General features: G+C 34.1%; 2 pseudogenes; both read left to right on the top strand.

Annotated features, from left to right (window-relative positions):
- The window catches only part of LOC149546166 (auxin-induced protein 5NG4-like), a 59,931-nt pseudogene extending 49,050 nt beyond the window's left edge, over nt 1–10,881 (top strand).
- Nucleotides 10,882–11,222: 341 nt separating this feature from the next.
- LOC149546165 (uncharacterized) lies at nt 11,223–12,034 on the top strand (annotated as a pseudogene).
- The last annotated feature ends 3,344 nt before the right edge of the window (nt 12,035–15,378 follow it).

The following is a 15,378-nucleotide window of genomic DNA, read 5'->3' as shown; positions in this document are numbered from 1 at the left end:
TGCATTAGACAAGAAACGATATGTTTTTGAAAGGATACTCAAAATGTTTACACAAATGAAAATCCCAAAGCGAAAAAGTGAAAACCATTGATCATAAAAAAGGGGCATAATATGATAAATCCAAAGCACAAACCCTCATTTCCCCTTACCATAGCAACAACATTCACCAAATTTACAGCAAGCCTAGCCTTGACCGACGATTCAGGTAGATCTAATCCCAAATGAGCAACATTTTTTTCTTTTCTTTTTCTTATATCCCGTTAGCGTCGCAATTGCAATGTTGTCGAGTTATAATTGAAAAAAGAGAGCCAAAAACACATAACATTTTCCCACCATCACAAATTTCCATCACAATTTCACTCCAAATGTATTAGTGGGAGAAGATCTTGAAGAAATAGAGGATGAAGAGGAGTCAAAAAAGGAGGAAGAGCCAGTGAAGAAGAAAAGCAAGGTGATCATCACCAAGCCATCCACTATAGTTTTTACTAGGAGATCCAAGAAGAAAGGCAATAAAATTGTCTTTAGCAAACTTCCTCCCACCTTCCAAGAAATATTGAAACAATTAGAAGAAGGTGTATGCATAACCAACTTCAAATCATTGAAGTATGAAACTAGGATAGATACTAAGAAGAAACAAGTTGAAGAATTGGTGCTAACCATGATTAGAAAATGGAAGTATTCCCCTAATTAGATAGCCTCCTAGATCTCTAATGAATTATTAGAGAAAGTAAAGCCAAGATGGGATTTTGCTATGCAGATAGCTAAAGATATCTTTGCACAAACCCTAAGGCAGTTGCTACCAAGCATCACAGATGCTGAGGTAAAAGAGTCCATAAAAAAAAATGAAGACAATATGACTCTTAGATTTAATACTTGTTTAATTTTGATAAAGGATATATAGAATATGGTCAAGAATGCCACAAGTATGTGGAAGAATGTTTATCACTTGCATAAAAAAAGTGACTTCCTAGTAGAAGTCAAGGATGATGATAGTGATGATGAGGAAGAAGAAACATAAACTGAGCCAACACATTTTGACAATGAAGAAGTTGAAGAAGATAAGGAGGAAGAAGCTACCGAGGAAGATAAATAAGATGATGAGGAAACTAATCCTATGAAGATAGCAGCTAGAATCGTTGCCTCACTTCGTCACTTTCCAAGCAAACTTGTAGCATCATCAAGCTCAGAGACAACTTCAACAAGTTTTATTGTGGCCATAATAGATACATCAAATGTCCAATCACTCCTTGCTCCCTCACAACTTAGCACATCACTGATAGAAGTGTCTGCTACTTCATCTACTAAGTTGTAGTCTCCCTCTTCATCACCTCCTGAGTTAGCATCATCAACAATGAGTACAATACGTTCTACAATTTTGTGTTCTTCTATATTAAGTACATTTTTGAGTTCTATAATTTTGGATTCTATAATTTTAATACTTCTTTAAGTACTTCAATTTTGGATTCACCAAGCATTCTAGTTAGTATTCCATTGTTGGCACTATATCAATTTTGACTACTAGTCCTACTATCTCTACAATTATTTCCATTCTGGATTCAAAGGCATTAAGTACAAGGACAGTTGAACCTAAGGCTCAACCGAGTACAAGATTTTTGAGTAGAGGAAAGGAGATAGAGGAGGATATAGACCTAGATGAGGAGGTTGAGATTCCCAAATAGGATTTTGATATTATCATTGTAGATCAAATGCATATGGCTAGTCAACTCCTCCAAAATAAGGCCATGTAGAAGAAATTGGGAGAGGAGAGAGACAATGATGTAGTACAAGGTAAGAGAATCCCCAAAGGAGATGTCCTAGCCCCCAAAAAATAACCACGCAACATAAAAAAAATAGCAAGAAACAACAAATACAAGTTCTAATACCAAATTACAACATTTTATTCATAAGGTATAATTGATTACATGCAATATGCCTAGCTATAAGGCCTTCTAAGTTAGGGCCAAATAAAAATAGCAATTACAAAACTAGTTCTGCAAGATCCTATAAGATCTAGTTACCATGCACCAATTCTAGCTAGTCCAGACCCACAACTAGATAAGAACACCAAGAAGATTCTACACTTGTACCCTTAGGTCCACCAAGTAATCGTCTAGTTTATAAGCCTCAGCCCTAGCTCTTCAAAATTTTCATCTACACTTCCTCCCCTTCTCCAAGTTGGAATAAAAAAATCTCCCTAAAGACTCCACAAAACCCCTTACTTATACCCAACTAAGCCACAAGTCGACCTAGCTAACTAAAAACTAAATTAAATTCCTTACATTTAATATAGGTCGAGCCACAAGTCAGCTACAACACTAATTAAAGAACCCATACATAAATTAAATGTCAAAAGTTGGCTCATAGAGAACTCAACACCAACAAAAACCAAGACCAAGCTGAGTTTTAGCAAAACAAAGGCCAGCACCAGTAAATTTCCAAGCATTGCCAAGCTCCCAAACCATGCCGAGCAACCAAAGACCATGCTGAGCTACCCAAGACCATGCTAAGAAACCAAAGACAATGGCAAGCTCTAGACCATGCCAAGTTCCACAAACCATGCCAAGTTCCCAGTGTATGTTGAGTTCCATAGACCATGCTGAGTTCCTAGTGTATGCCAAGTTCCACAACACTTAACCAAAATCCATTTGAACATGCAAGATTGTAAGAAAACCCATGATGGTCCTACACCAGAGACCCTAGGTTCAAAAAAGATGTTCTCAGTAGCTAGAAGAACATCTTCTGGGATTCAACACATAAATCCCAAATTGGTTCTAAACATACATGTCCTCCAAGTCTTCAACTTGTGCATTCTTTCCCTTGTTTTTCTTCTTCTTCTTCACATCCACCACATGTGATCCATAGGTCTACTCTCCATGCTGATCTCTGACCTTCTCAGAATCTACCAACTCAATTCGGCTACCAATACTCAGGTTCCTCCTACCAAGCTCTTCATTCTACAAAGGAATTAGGGAAAACTTCCTACCACCTTTCTCAATAGTAATCACATTTCTAACACAATCATTCATAGCCCTACAATCACATTATGAAGGTCTACCATGTAGCACATGACAACTATTCATATGCACAATGTCACACAACACTTGATCCTTATACTGTCCAATCTAGAAATCAACAAGGCATTGCTCCCTCACTTCCAAAGCATGCTCACCTTGTAACCAACCAATCCTATAAGGATAAGGATGAATCATCCTCTTCAAACCAAGTTTTTGAACCATCTCTTCAAAAACTAGGTTATCCATACTACCACCATCTACAATCACCTTGTAGACTTTACCACCAGACTTACAACGAGTTCTGAACAAGCTAATTCTTTGACCAGATTCCAGTGCCCTCTCACCAATTAGTACTCATCGAGACAAAAAATTCTCTCCTTGCTTAGGTTGACTATTCTAGACTTCAACCTTATTCACAATAGCAGTTTTCCTACCGATCGGACATTTAAAAGATCTATGCCCTTCTTGACCACACTTAAAACAATTACCTCTGAAACCACCTCCACCTGTCCTTCTTTTCTGTTCAATAGGTTTTGGTTCACCTTCTACCTTTGGTTTAGCTTGTGTTGAACTATTTTTCTTCTCCTTCCCTTGAGAAATACCTTGATTTTTCCTCTTTAGCTTCTCCTCTATTGACATTAGATTTCCACAATCCATTGATAATATTCTAGAGCTTTTCTGGAATTCAATTGTGTAGCATTTTTTAGATGCTAAAAAATGCTACACAATCAAATTCCAAAAAAACTCTAGAATATTCTCCTCTAATCTCAAAGCATACTAATAATCATCCTCAACTAAAGAAATATTCATCATACTAACCTCATCCTGAATATTGAATCTCAAACCATTAATGTACTGAGCTACCTGCTCTTTTGACAATTTCCTATGCCTAGATTGAATAGTCAACTTGTAGAACTCCTCTATATAATATTTCATAGTCATATCCTTCTATTTTAGATTCTACAACCTTTTAAACAACTCAAGTTCATAATCACCAGGAATGAACTTAGCCTTCAACTTAGTCACCATCAATTTCCATCTAGTGATCTTCATTTCACCTTCCTCTTCTCTATCTCTTTGTATTTCTTTCCACCAAAGAGCAACATGTCCCTTCAGCTTAGTTTGTGTCAACTTTACTCTAAGTGGATCCTCAATATTCTCAAGCTCAAAGTAGTCTTCCAATTCACTAATCCAATCAATCAGGTCTTTAGGATTCAAAGTACCCAAAAAATTAGAAACCTCCATCTTATGCTTCAGCTTCAACTGAGATGCAAGTTGAGCAACCCTATTTCCCATAGATCTCTCCATATGATTAGTTCTAGCCTCACCACTAGATGTAGTAGCTTCAAAGTCTTCAATAGCTTCCTCATAATCATCTTTAGTACCCATATGTCTAGGTACACCACCTAAAGCACTTACAATTTCAGCAATCATGTCACTCTTAATCAATGCAATCTCAAATTTGAATTCTTCTCTCATCTTCTCTAAGATCCATTCTTCTATAGTATCACTAAGATCAGCAATTTCCCTAGGGTCCAATCTTCTTGGAGGCATCTTCCAAAATTTTAGAAAACCTTAAGCAACAAATCTACCAATCAAAAAGATCAATCAACCACAAGATCAACCTTCTTCAACACAAGTCTTGGTGAAAATTACCTCAACTTCAATGATCTATCTATACACTTAGGAACAACCTTCACTCTAATACCACCTGAAATAGTACAAGGTAGAAGAATCCCCAAAGGAGATATCCTAGCTCCCAACAAATAACCATGCAGTAGAAACACAATAGTAAGTAGCAAAAAATACAAGTTCTGATACCAAATTACAACATTTTATTCATAAGGTATAATTGATTACATGCAATATGCCTAGCTATAAGGCCTTCCGAGTTAGGTCCAAATACAAATAGCAATTATAAAACCAATTCTGCAAGATCTTGCAAGATCTAGTTACCACACGTCAATTCTAACTAGTCCAAACCTACAACTAGATAAGAACACCAAGAAGATTCCACACATGTACCCTTAGGTCCACCAAGTAATCCTCAGGTTTATAAGCCTTAGCCCTAGCTCTTCAAAATTTGAATCTACACTTCCTCCCCTTCTCCATGTTGGAATAAAGTAATCTCCCTAAAGAATCCACAAAACCCCTTACTTATATCCAACTAAGCCACAAGTCAGCCTAGCTAACTACAAACTAAATTAAATTCCTTACATTTAATATAGGTCAGGCCACAAGTTAGATACAAAACTAATTAAATAACCAATACATAAATTAAATGCCAAAAGTTAGCTCATAGACAACTTGACAACAAGAAAAACCAAGAACAAGCCAAGTGTCAACAAAAAAAGGCCAAGCATTGTAAATTTCCAAGCATTTCTGAGCTCCCAAACCATGCCAAGCAACCAAAGACCATGTCAAGCTCCAGACCATGCTAAGCAAACTAAAGACCATGCAGAGCTACCCAAGACCATGTTGAGCAACCAAAGACCATGTCGAGTTCCATAGACCATGCCGAGTTCCTAGTGTATGTCGAGTTCCACAACACTTAACCAAAATCCCTCCAAACATGTAAGATTGTAAGCAAACCCAAGATGCTCCTACATCAAATAGAGAATATAAAATTATAGAAGATGCCAAGAGTATTTTGACTAAGCAAATAGGTGTTGAAGTTGATACTTCTCAAAACATTTTGTTTCAATTAGAAGAGATAGTCCAGAAGTTTAATGAGGATTGCAGTGGTCAAGATAAATTGATTGAGAAAGAAGAAAAGAAATTTGATAATAAAGTGCTTGAGCACATTGCTCAACAAATTACGATTCAGCAAGTGGAGCTTTCCTCAAATTTGACCAATCTTGATACCTCTTGCACAAATGTAACATCTCATTTTGGAAAGTTGTGTAATGTTACTAAGTTCACAAAGGAAATAAAGAGAAAACTGACAAAGATTGATGAAGATCTAAAGGCTAGTGCCCAGTAGTTGTAACTTGACCCTAGTTCAAGCTCTGCATATCATATGAAAATTAGATTCTTGTCAGATATGCAAGCAAAGTTGTTGAGAGAATAAGCAAGGATTTAGTATACACTGATAGATATTCAAAATATGATCCTTCCCATCATGGATACAATGTAGAAGCATATTTTTTATTCAAAAACATTGATCCATGACAAAAAATTCTCCATTTCAGATCACATGATAAAACTCTCTACAAAAGTGCAAGTTGCTCTACATACATGAAATGTTTTGCCAGAGAACTAGGATAAGTCTCTAGCACTCATACTTAAGGTACATTCTAATTTTCTTTCCTATGTTGGTGTCTCTATGTAAATAATTTTTGATTAGATCTTTGGCATTATTTTCAAAAAGGAGGAGAGACACTTGTTATACTATGTATATTGTATGGTGGAGAATCATGCAAAAGGGAGAAAGTGTATATAGTAGATAATTTGTAGATATAGTATACTGTATATACTTACAAAGAAATTATTTGAAAAATCTCAAAAAAAATCGTATACCATACCAAGGCAGTACCACACTATAATGTATATAAGTTTTGGCCGATAAGTGATTTTGTCACTAATGCCAAAGGGGAAGATTGTTGACATTTAGTCAAGTTTTTTATTAGTGACAACACTTATTCAGATTCTGTATGGCTAATGAGCTCATTGAATAGTTTGCAATGTGTGCCATGTAATTTAGTAGCCACCAAGCTCTATGATTCCTATCAAGCATTTCAGTGGTTACCAAGCTTTGCAATTTCTATTGAGCTAGTAGTTGATGTGAAGTGAAGTTAGTGTTAACCGAGCTATGTGATGATTAGTGTTTACTCAGTGCAGTCATGGTAAATGAGTAATTCACTTTATACCAAGTTACATGGTATCTACCAAGTCACTAGTGCAGATTGAATTCAAGACTACATTGAGATGATTAGTATGGATCGAGCTTTTAATTCTATTGAATGCATGATGATGCTGAGTAGTGACAGTGGATGTTGATTATCAAAACTTCGCCAAGTTAGTCTTTAGAACCTGAGTATCTACATATGGGAAAACTTTGTAATACTAGTGCTAACTTGTATATTGGCTGACTTTGTAATTATGTAAATTGGATTGATATATATGTAATGTATTATATCATATCCAAGGTAGTATAGATGTGTGAAAATAATGTGAAATAGAAGCATGCAAATGTGAATCAGCAGTAGAAAAAGTGTATTGTAAGGCCATATTAGCAAAGGAGTAGAAAACTCATATGTATCACATAAAGGTGATCAACACTTCAAATAATCTCTATCAAAAATCTAGTTGTAAGTCAGAGATCTACTATTTCATCCTAATAGGTGAACTAGTCCAAATCCTTTAACAAGGTAGACTTAACAGTCTTTTGTCATATCTCTTAACTGAGTGCATACTTCATTGTGTGTTTGTAAAACCTCTAACAAGGTGGACCTAGTAGTCCTAATTGCTCCTAATAGGGTAGATCATTAGAAGTGATCATTGTAAGCCTTAACAGGCCAACTTTATACTACAGTAGTGGAGTTTTGCGGATATCATCCCCACCCCAATTTTATTTTCTATTTGGAAGGCTTCTAGGTCACAAAATTATTGTGTTCAAGTGTTATGAATTTTTTATACTTTTAGTTTCTCATGCATGTAGTTAGATCTAATTTAATGAATTAAATGGTAATTGAATTATTACAATTAAGATCTAAATTTGGTAAAGTTTTTAAGGTTACTGATTGACCCCTCCCCTCTCAGTAACCTAGCATAGTCTTGAATATTTCCAACAATGAACACCCATTGTCAATGATCCATATGTCATTCTTGTTCATATAAGACACAAGTGCAGTTGCCTCATCTTCATTAGATTCATCCTTCATTTCAACATACACCACTACATCATGATGTTCATCAGATTCATCTTTTGTTTCTTCTTCAAAAATATAGCAAGAGTTCTTTAATTTGTCTTTGTAATCCTTGTTGTCTTCATCTCTTCTACTTTTTTAACTTTTCACCACCTCTATAGTTCTTCTTCTCTAGAGATCTAGTAGCAATATGACCAACTTCATTGCAATTAAAACAAATGATAGGTAATTTACCCTTAAACTTTCCTTTACCTCTATGAAATCTCCCTGCTAATAGTGCTTCAAGTTGATCTACATCCTTCTCATTTATATCATTGTCACTGGACACATACTTTGTCTTTTTCTTCTTCTTCTTCTCATCAAGTTCCTTCAATGATAGCTTAGCGTTGAAAGAAGATTCAATACTTTTAGGTTTCTAATTATCAAAGTTAGATAGCTCAAAAGCAATGAGCCTACCCACTAGACCTTCAAGAGATAGAGTATTCTTTGGTATACATCCAAGTTCTTATATTGAAAAAACTCTAATAGCATATATAGGTAGCAATATTCTTAAAACTTTGCTTAGTATAGTATCATCATCTATTGTACTAGTAGCTCCTCTTATTGCATTAATGATATCTTTTATCCTTGAGCAATATTTTCACCTTCTTGCATTCTTATATCATCAAACTTATCTTTGAGACTCTCAAATTTGGCTCTTAGAACATTCATGTCTCCTCTATAGATGATGTGTAGAGCATACCACATTTTCTTTGCACTATCAAGACTTCTGATATCATCAAACCCAACATAGCTTAGGGCAGAAGCAATCTCTAGCATTGTCTAGTTATGTTCTTTCTTTTTTTTTAGATCCTCACTAGTTAGGGCTCTAGTAGAATCAACATGCTCATTAGTAATGCTAGATTGTGCATGATCTCCAAGTCCTTTGAGGTGTAGCTTCATCAAAAAATTTCATAGAATAAAGTTATCTCTATTAAGCTTAGGTCCATTTCTTTGACATCTTGATCTTTGTGCTTTTAGTACCTTCAAACTAAACCTCTTAAGTAGATGGCTTTGATACCAATTGTTGGAATTCTTTAGAATAACTGGGGGGTGGGGGTGAATTAGTTATCCAAGGTCCAAATGTATAAATAAAACTTTTCACATCTTAGAGAACCCATAAAATATTTGTCATCATGCATGCATCCATAAGACTATGCAATCACTTAAAATCTTGTAGGTTATTGTCAAATCAATTTGTAGAAATGTAAACATGAAACATAATAGTTTCAGAAACACACTTGAAACAATGATTTATGTGGAAACCCATTTTGGAAAAAACCACCAGTAATATGCTAATCTTTTTCACTCTTCTGAAGTGATGGCCTATGAAAGGCCAACCCTATTAAAGGATAAAATACACGCTATTAAATATGACCCTATTAAAGGATTTCAATCACCCTGTTAGGAGTGAACCTTGTTAGAGGACTTTAGACCATTCACTTGGAATTTCACCTAATTAAAAGATTTACAAATGACTATTAGGTCAACTTTAATCCAAAAGATTTACTCTAGACTAATACAATTGTTAAAGAGTAATAGTAAGGCTTGATCTGATAACAATTTACAAGTCCATTTGTAGATTATAGATCTTTGTTTTAGTCCTCAATTTTTCTTAGCTTTCACACTTTTCAACTCTGGTAGCTTGTTCACCCTTCAAGCATCCATACCCTTAAGCCTTCTTTCTTAGCATGCCGATGTAGACTCTTAATTAGGTCACTAAATGAAGCAATACCCTTGACTCATTGTCTTCCTTAGGTTCTCACACATGAAAACACTTGCTTTTGACAAACCATCCCTATAAATAGAGAATTAAGATCTTTTTTCATTCATTCTCCATTGTACAATTTAGAGTTAGGATAGATTAGATAGGATTCAATGAATCTACCCCTTTTTCCATATCACTTCTAGAAAGTTCTCCTTCAATCCTCTTTGAATTCACCTCAAAATGGTTCACCATGAATTATGTGCCACTAGCTCATCAATCTTATCTTCCACATGGTTCACACAATCCAAGAAGATAAACTTGTTAGCTCAGATCCATCAAATTCATGATATTTCTAATAATGTTGATGCTTGACATTAACTTTCTTTTGATGCTCATCACATACTGCATTGCTTGACATCCTCTATAAAATCACTCAGCACAAACTAAAGTTTACTAGTGCTTGGCATCAACTAAAATTTACTCACCATCCACTATTTTTCTTGGCATACACTAAAATAGACTTTTACTTAGCTCCAAAGGATTTTCTGCTCAACTTGCACTAACTTTTCTTAGCATGTACTATCCATTCAGTCAAGCTTGGTAGATAAAATTTATTTAACTTCTTCTTTTGAACTTGCTTAGTGTAACCAACCTTTGTGACCTTAACTAGATTATCAATGCACTATGATATCACTATCTTAGCTAATTCTTGTACTCCTTTTTATATCATAACTCAACCTTTCCTCTAGGTGTTACTGTTAAATCTTTTGATCAAATTCTCTTCATCAATCAAACAAGTGATACTACTTAAATCATATAAGCAGTTGTCTTACCAAAAAAATAGTAGGTTTGACATCAATGACAAAACAATGATTGAAACACATTTATCATACTTTTATAAATCTATTTTCAAAAATCTCCTTCTTCAACATATTGCACATAAATAGATCTCTTACAACTCTATTACATTCCTCAAGTTTTCTTTCTTCCACAATCTTCTTTCCATTCTTTGAAATTAACCAATACCCTAGACCCATTTGTAGAAAATAAGTCTTCATATTCTCCTTCCATCTATCATAGTTTAGGACACTCTTTTCTAAAATAAACTACCATTGATCTCCTTAAGTTGTTATGATTTTTATCTAAGGACTTGACCCTCGAATACTGGTTGTTATCTAAAGTAAAGTCCAGCAAGATAACTGAGAGCGAGGTGGATGAATTAATTACTACTACATTTGGACTTGAATTGTGATGTCTAACCATTGCCCTAGTTATTGAACAATGAATTAGCCCCCATGGAATGGCCAATGGACATTTTCTATTGCAAATTATGATAGGGAGGTGATTTGTCATAATAGTAACAATTGAAACTATGGTTTATGCTTCTAGTTAGTCATTGTAATTGTGATGTCAATGTGACAATTGCCCTATAAAAGTGACATTCATTCATCAAGACTGGCTATCATAATGGAAATGCTTTTGCAATGGGTTTTTTGTGCAAGTGATGACTAGCTATTGGAATGGTCATCATAATTGTGATGGCTAGTCAAATAATTAAAAAGATATTATTTCTTTTAACCATAACCCATGATAATGGTGATGATTTGGGTATGGCTCATGCAAATGAGATTTTTTTACATTGCTATGGAGTTGATGGATATGGACATGTTGTCATTCATCAAGAAAACTATTCATGGAGGATAATTAATATATCCATATAATCATGATGACCATAACTAGTTATATTTTAGGAACATTGATAGGATTGGCTTGGTGAAAGGGCTAATGTGGGAGCTTTAATGTGGTATGGGCTACTATGATGACATGGGTGTTGCACACATAGATGTTAAGCCCAATAATTGTCCTCTCTATTAATAAGGAAAGAGGCATAAAAATTAGGCTTGCAGACTTTGGATTGGAAAAGATGGTGAAGGATAAAAAGAATTGTGTGATGGAATGAAATGTGAAAGAATATACATCCTTGTGCAATAGAGCTCTTGAGTTATTAATGCAAAAAAAGAAATGAAATTTATTTGCAATTGATGTTTGGGCACTCAGATACATATTTGTAGAGATGGTCATAAGAGAACCCCTATTTTTTGGGAAATGTCCACAAGAGAAGCTAAGTATTGTATTTTAGCATGTGGGAGGTTCTTCCTAGGAGATGATAAAAAAATGTGTGCAACTTTCGAGAAATATTTTGGGATGTCATGGATGGAGGTCTGGTTTCCAGAATTGGATTGAAAGTACAACTAAAAAGATGGGATGCTCAGTAGGCATGGATTGTATCTTGAAGATGTTCAAGGTGGATCCTAGCAAAAGACTAATAGTAAGACAGTTCCTTCAACATGTTTACTTCTCTACTTTCCACACTTTTAAATTCTTGGAGTGCAATACCAATGTGATTTTTTTAGGCTATGAGGCTTCTTGCCTACAATCTATGGGTATTCTAATTGTGAGTTTTAGATAGTAAACTCTATTTGTAACATGGGTAAATCATTGAAAAGCTTTTCACTTTATGTTACTAATATTCTATAGAATGTCAATGTCAATAAATATCTATTTGTATGAACTATCTACCAGTTTATGATTGTCAAGAATTCTTTTTTACATCTATGTATAATTTGAAATGTGCCAAAGGGTGTTGCAATAAAGTGTAATAACAACTTGCAAGCACTCTAATTATAATTAGAGTCAGCCATAGATTCCATTATATAGTTTCTCTAACTATTATGAATATTTAGATCTTTAAAAATATAGTATATCATAAAAGAAAAAATAAATTATAGTTAGTTGAAATCTAAATTTAGTGTTAGTACTTCTGAAGGTTTACTAGTGCATTATTTTTGAACTTACATACAAGCAAGTATTTTAGCTTGAATATTCTTTTGAAAAGGATATTAGAATTATGATAATGGAGGGTAATAAATGTTCCTCAATATTCTTTAACAAATCAACATATTACAAATCAAATGAAGCTACATATTTTCATAATGCTCTTTTCTCATTCACTCTAATAAATCAAATGTTGAAGTATAGAAATTACACACCATCAAATGCGTGATGGGCTTATATTTCCTCAGACTCTAATGATCACTTAGAAAACTCCATGAAGAGGAAGGGATATCCATAAGAGATGTCTATATTATCAAATAACATACCTAAAGGTATACCTTAAAGAGGTGGGAGCATCAACAATTCCCCAGACACAGAGTACACCCTCTTCGCAAAGAAAATTCAAGAGCATATTGGATGTTTTCCTTATGAAGAGGAAAGCCTAAGTGAGGAGGAGAATATGGATTATCATGCTGCACTAAATACAACTCAAAAAAGATTTATCTCATTGACTAAGAAAAATTTTCTTAGTACTAAGAAATTATTGGTAGACTCATCAAAACATAATTCACCATAGCTACTCCTCCAATTGAAAGTATCTTTGAAAGGATCATTCCCATTACCATAGAAAAAAAGTCCTGATCAATTAAAAAAAGAAAGCTATGGCAAGGCCCAAATTCACTTCTAAAAATATTTGAGAGAAGGCTTGTTAGAATATATAGTCCACCAATTTAACTAAGAGGAGGTAGGGGGGTGAATCAATTATCCAACTATTATCAAAATTATTGACCTTAATAAACTTTAACCATATGAGTAATATAATTAGAAACCTTAACAAGATACTCATGCACAATAATGCCACATACATTAAATAGGGAAACCATTGATTAGAGAGAAAACCCCTGTGGCTATGATACCCACAAGATGATGTACTAATGTAAGTATTCCTTGTTAGAGGATGGACCCTGTTAGGAGTCTATGAAATACATTCAGTACATATCAGTCCTTGTTAGGAGATTTTAAATCACTATTAGGATATTCCAACCTTGATAGGAGTTGTAGAAGGAAGATGGAGCCACTGTCCAAACAACTTCAAGGGTAAGACCAATGAACCTACTATCCAAATGATCTTCATATTATTTATTGTAGAATAATATAATGAATAATACTAAGTCTTCCTCATTCTCTGTCTAATTAACCGAACTTCTACTCCTTCTAATCTTGTAACCTAATCAAAAATCTTGCATCCAATAATTCCTTGGATTGCTTATCAATAATCATCAAACACTCTACTCCTTTTTGCACTTCCTTTCACACTTCTTAGTTGATCACATACAATACGCTAAACAAGGAAAAAATATTTCCTTTATACCATATCCTCAAAATAATTTAGTTGAGTAGCCTTGAGGCTTTCCTAACTAATTATAATAAGATAATTAAATAATTAGTAATTACAATAACACTGTCATCTCATAGTCAATATAACTTCTAAGACATGCAATACTAGGGCTTGCATATTTGGTGAAGTTACCATTAGATGGTCTTATTTCACTCACTAACCATGCAACTCTAAACTATATCTCTGTTAGAAGATATAATATAATCATTAGAAACTTCTTAATAGTTACTCTATAACTTCACTTCTCTCTATAAATCAGGCATATCTTCCATATCATCTTTAGCTTACATAATGCACATTGAACCACAACATCATGACATAGTATAGAAAATTTCCATGACTACACATCACCTGATAATAAAACCTCTATCCTTACAACTATGATCTCTATATGCTATTTTGCTAGTCCTTATAGACTTATTGCTATGTTGACATCAATGAAAAACATAGTAATGAATGCAACATATCAATACATTTCAATTCTTAGGATATTGCCCCAAAGGAATACCATCAAAATTCATTCTAATAATCTCCCCCTTTGGCATTGATGGAAACATAGATGAAAAGCATCTAGGTTCCAAGAATACCAAATAGTACTCTACTACTGCTACTATTATTCTCATCTTTTCAAATCCTCTTCCATCAATCAAATATAAAATCCCCTGGAATAATGCTCAATTCAACATTGTCTTTAGGATGGGAAATTATTGTTCACATGCTAAAAAACTCTCATCTTCTCCCCATACATCAATTTGTACTTATCTTTCCCTTTTGGCATTAATAAATCTTTAGGATTCATATCTCCCCCATAGAGATATTCATCCTTCTTCTTACATGAATATTTCTAAATCTTCCTAATAAAGTAGACATTTCCATGCACTCTTCTCTGATTCATACTTAGGAGATGCTTTTCATGCACTATTCTCTCCCATTGACATCAATGAAAAAGACCTCATTATGTCTTGATATACTATTCTAATTCTTCCCCATTGTTCAATAATGACTTGGCTTATAAAAAATACTCCCCTATACAATAAGCATCAACATTCAGTCAAGTCAAATAATAGTGCTCTATACCACTGGACTGATACAATGTTTGCATCATCTACTCTGAAGTAGGCAAGGTATAACCCCAAGCATACCTCTGAAATATTCAAATGTATCTTTAGACAAAGGATTAGTAAAGATATCTATAATCTAATCTTTAAACTGACATACTCCAATCTAATCTATTTTTTTATTTCCTTTTCTCTCAAATCATGATACTTAATGGAAATATGTTTTGTCTTAGAATACAATACATGATTTTTAGACATACTTATTGTACTTTTGTTATCAAAGTAAATGATATCAGGTTCTAAAATTTCTATCCCAATATCCTTCAACATTTGCTTCATCCACATAACTTGATTATAGTTATTTGTTTCCTCTACACACTCTACCTCAGTTGTACTTTGTGAGATATAATCTTATTTCTTTCTCAACGGACAAATCAATATTCCTCCAAGAAAGAAT

The sequence above is a fragment of the Cupressus sempervirens genome, chromosome 7 (assembly GCF_028749045.1).
Source record: "Cupressus sempervirens isolate cs-2001-9-10 chromosome 7, ASM2874904v1, whole genome shotgun sequence".
Lineage (NCBI taxonomy): Eukaryota > Viridiplantae > Streptophyta > Pinopsida > Cupressales > Cupressaceae > Cupressus > Cupressus sempervirens.
This window is presented reverse-complemented; position numbering and strand designations above follow the sequence as displayed.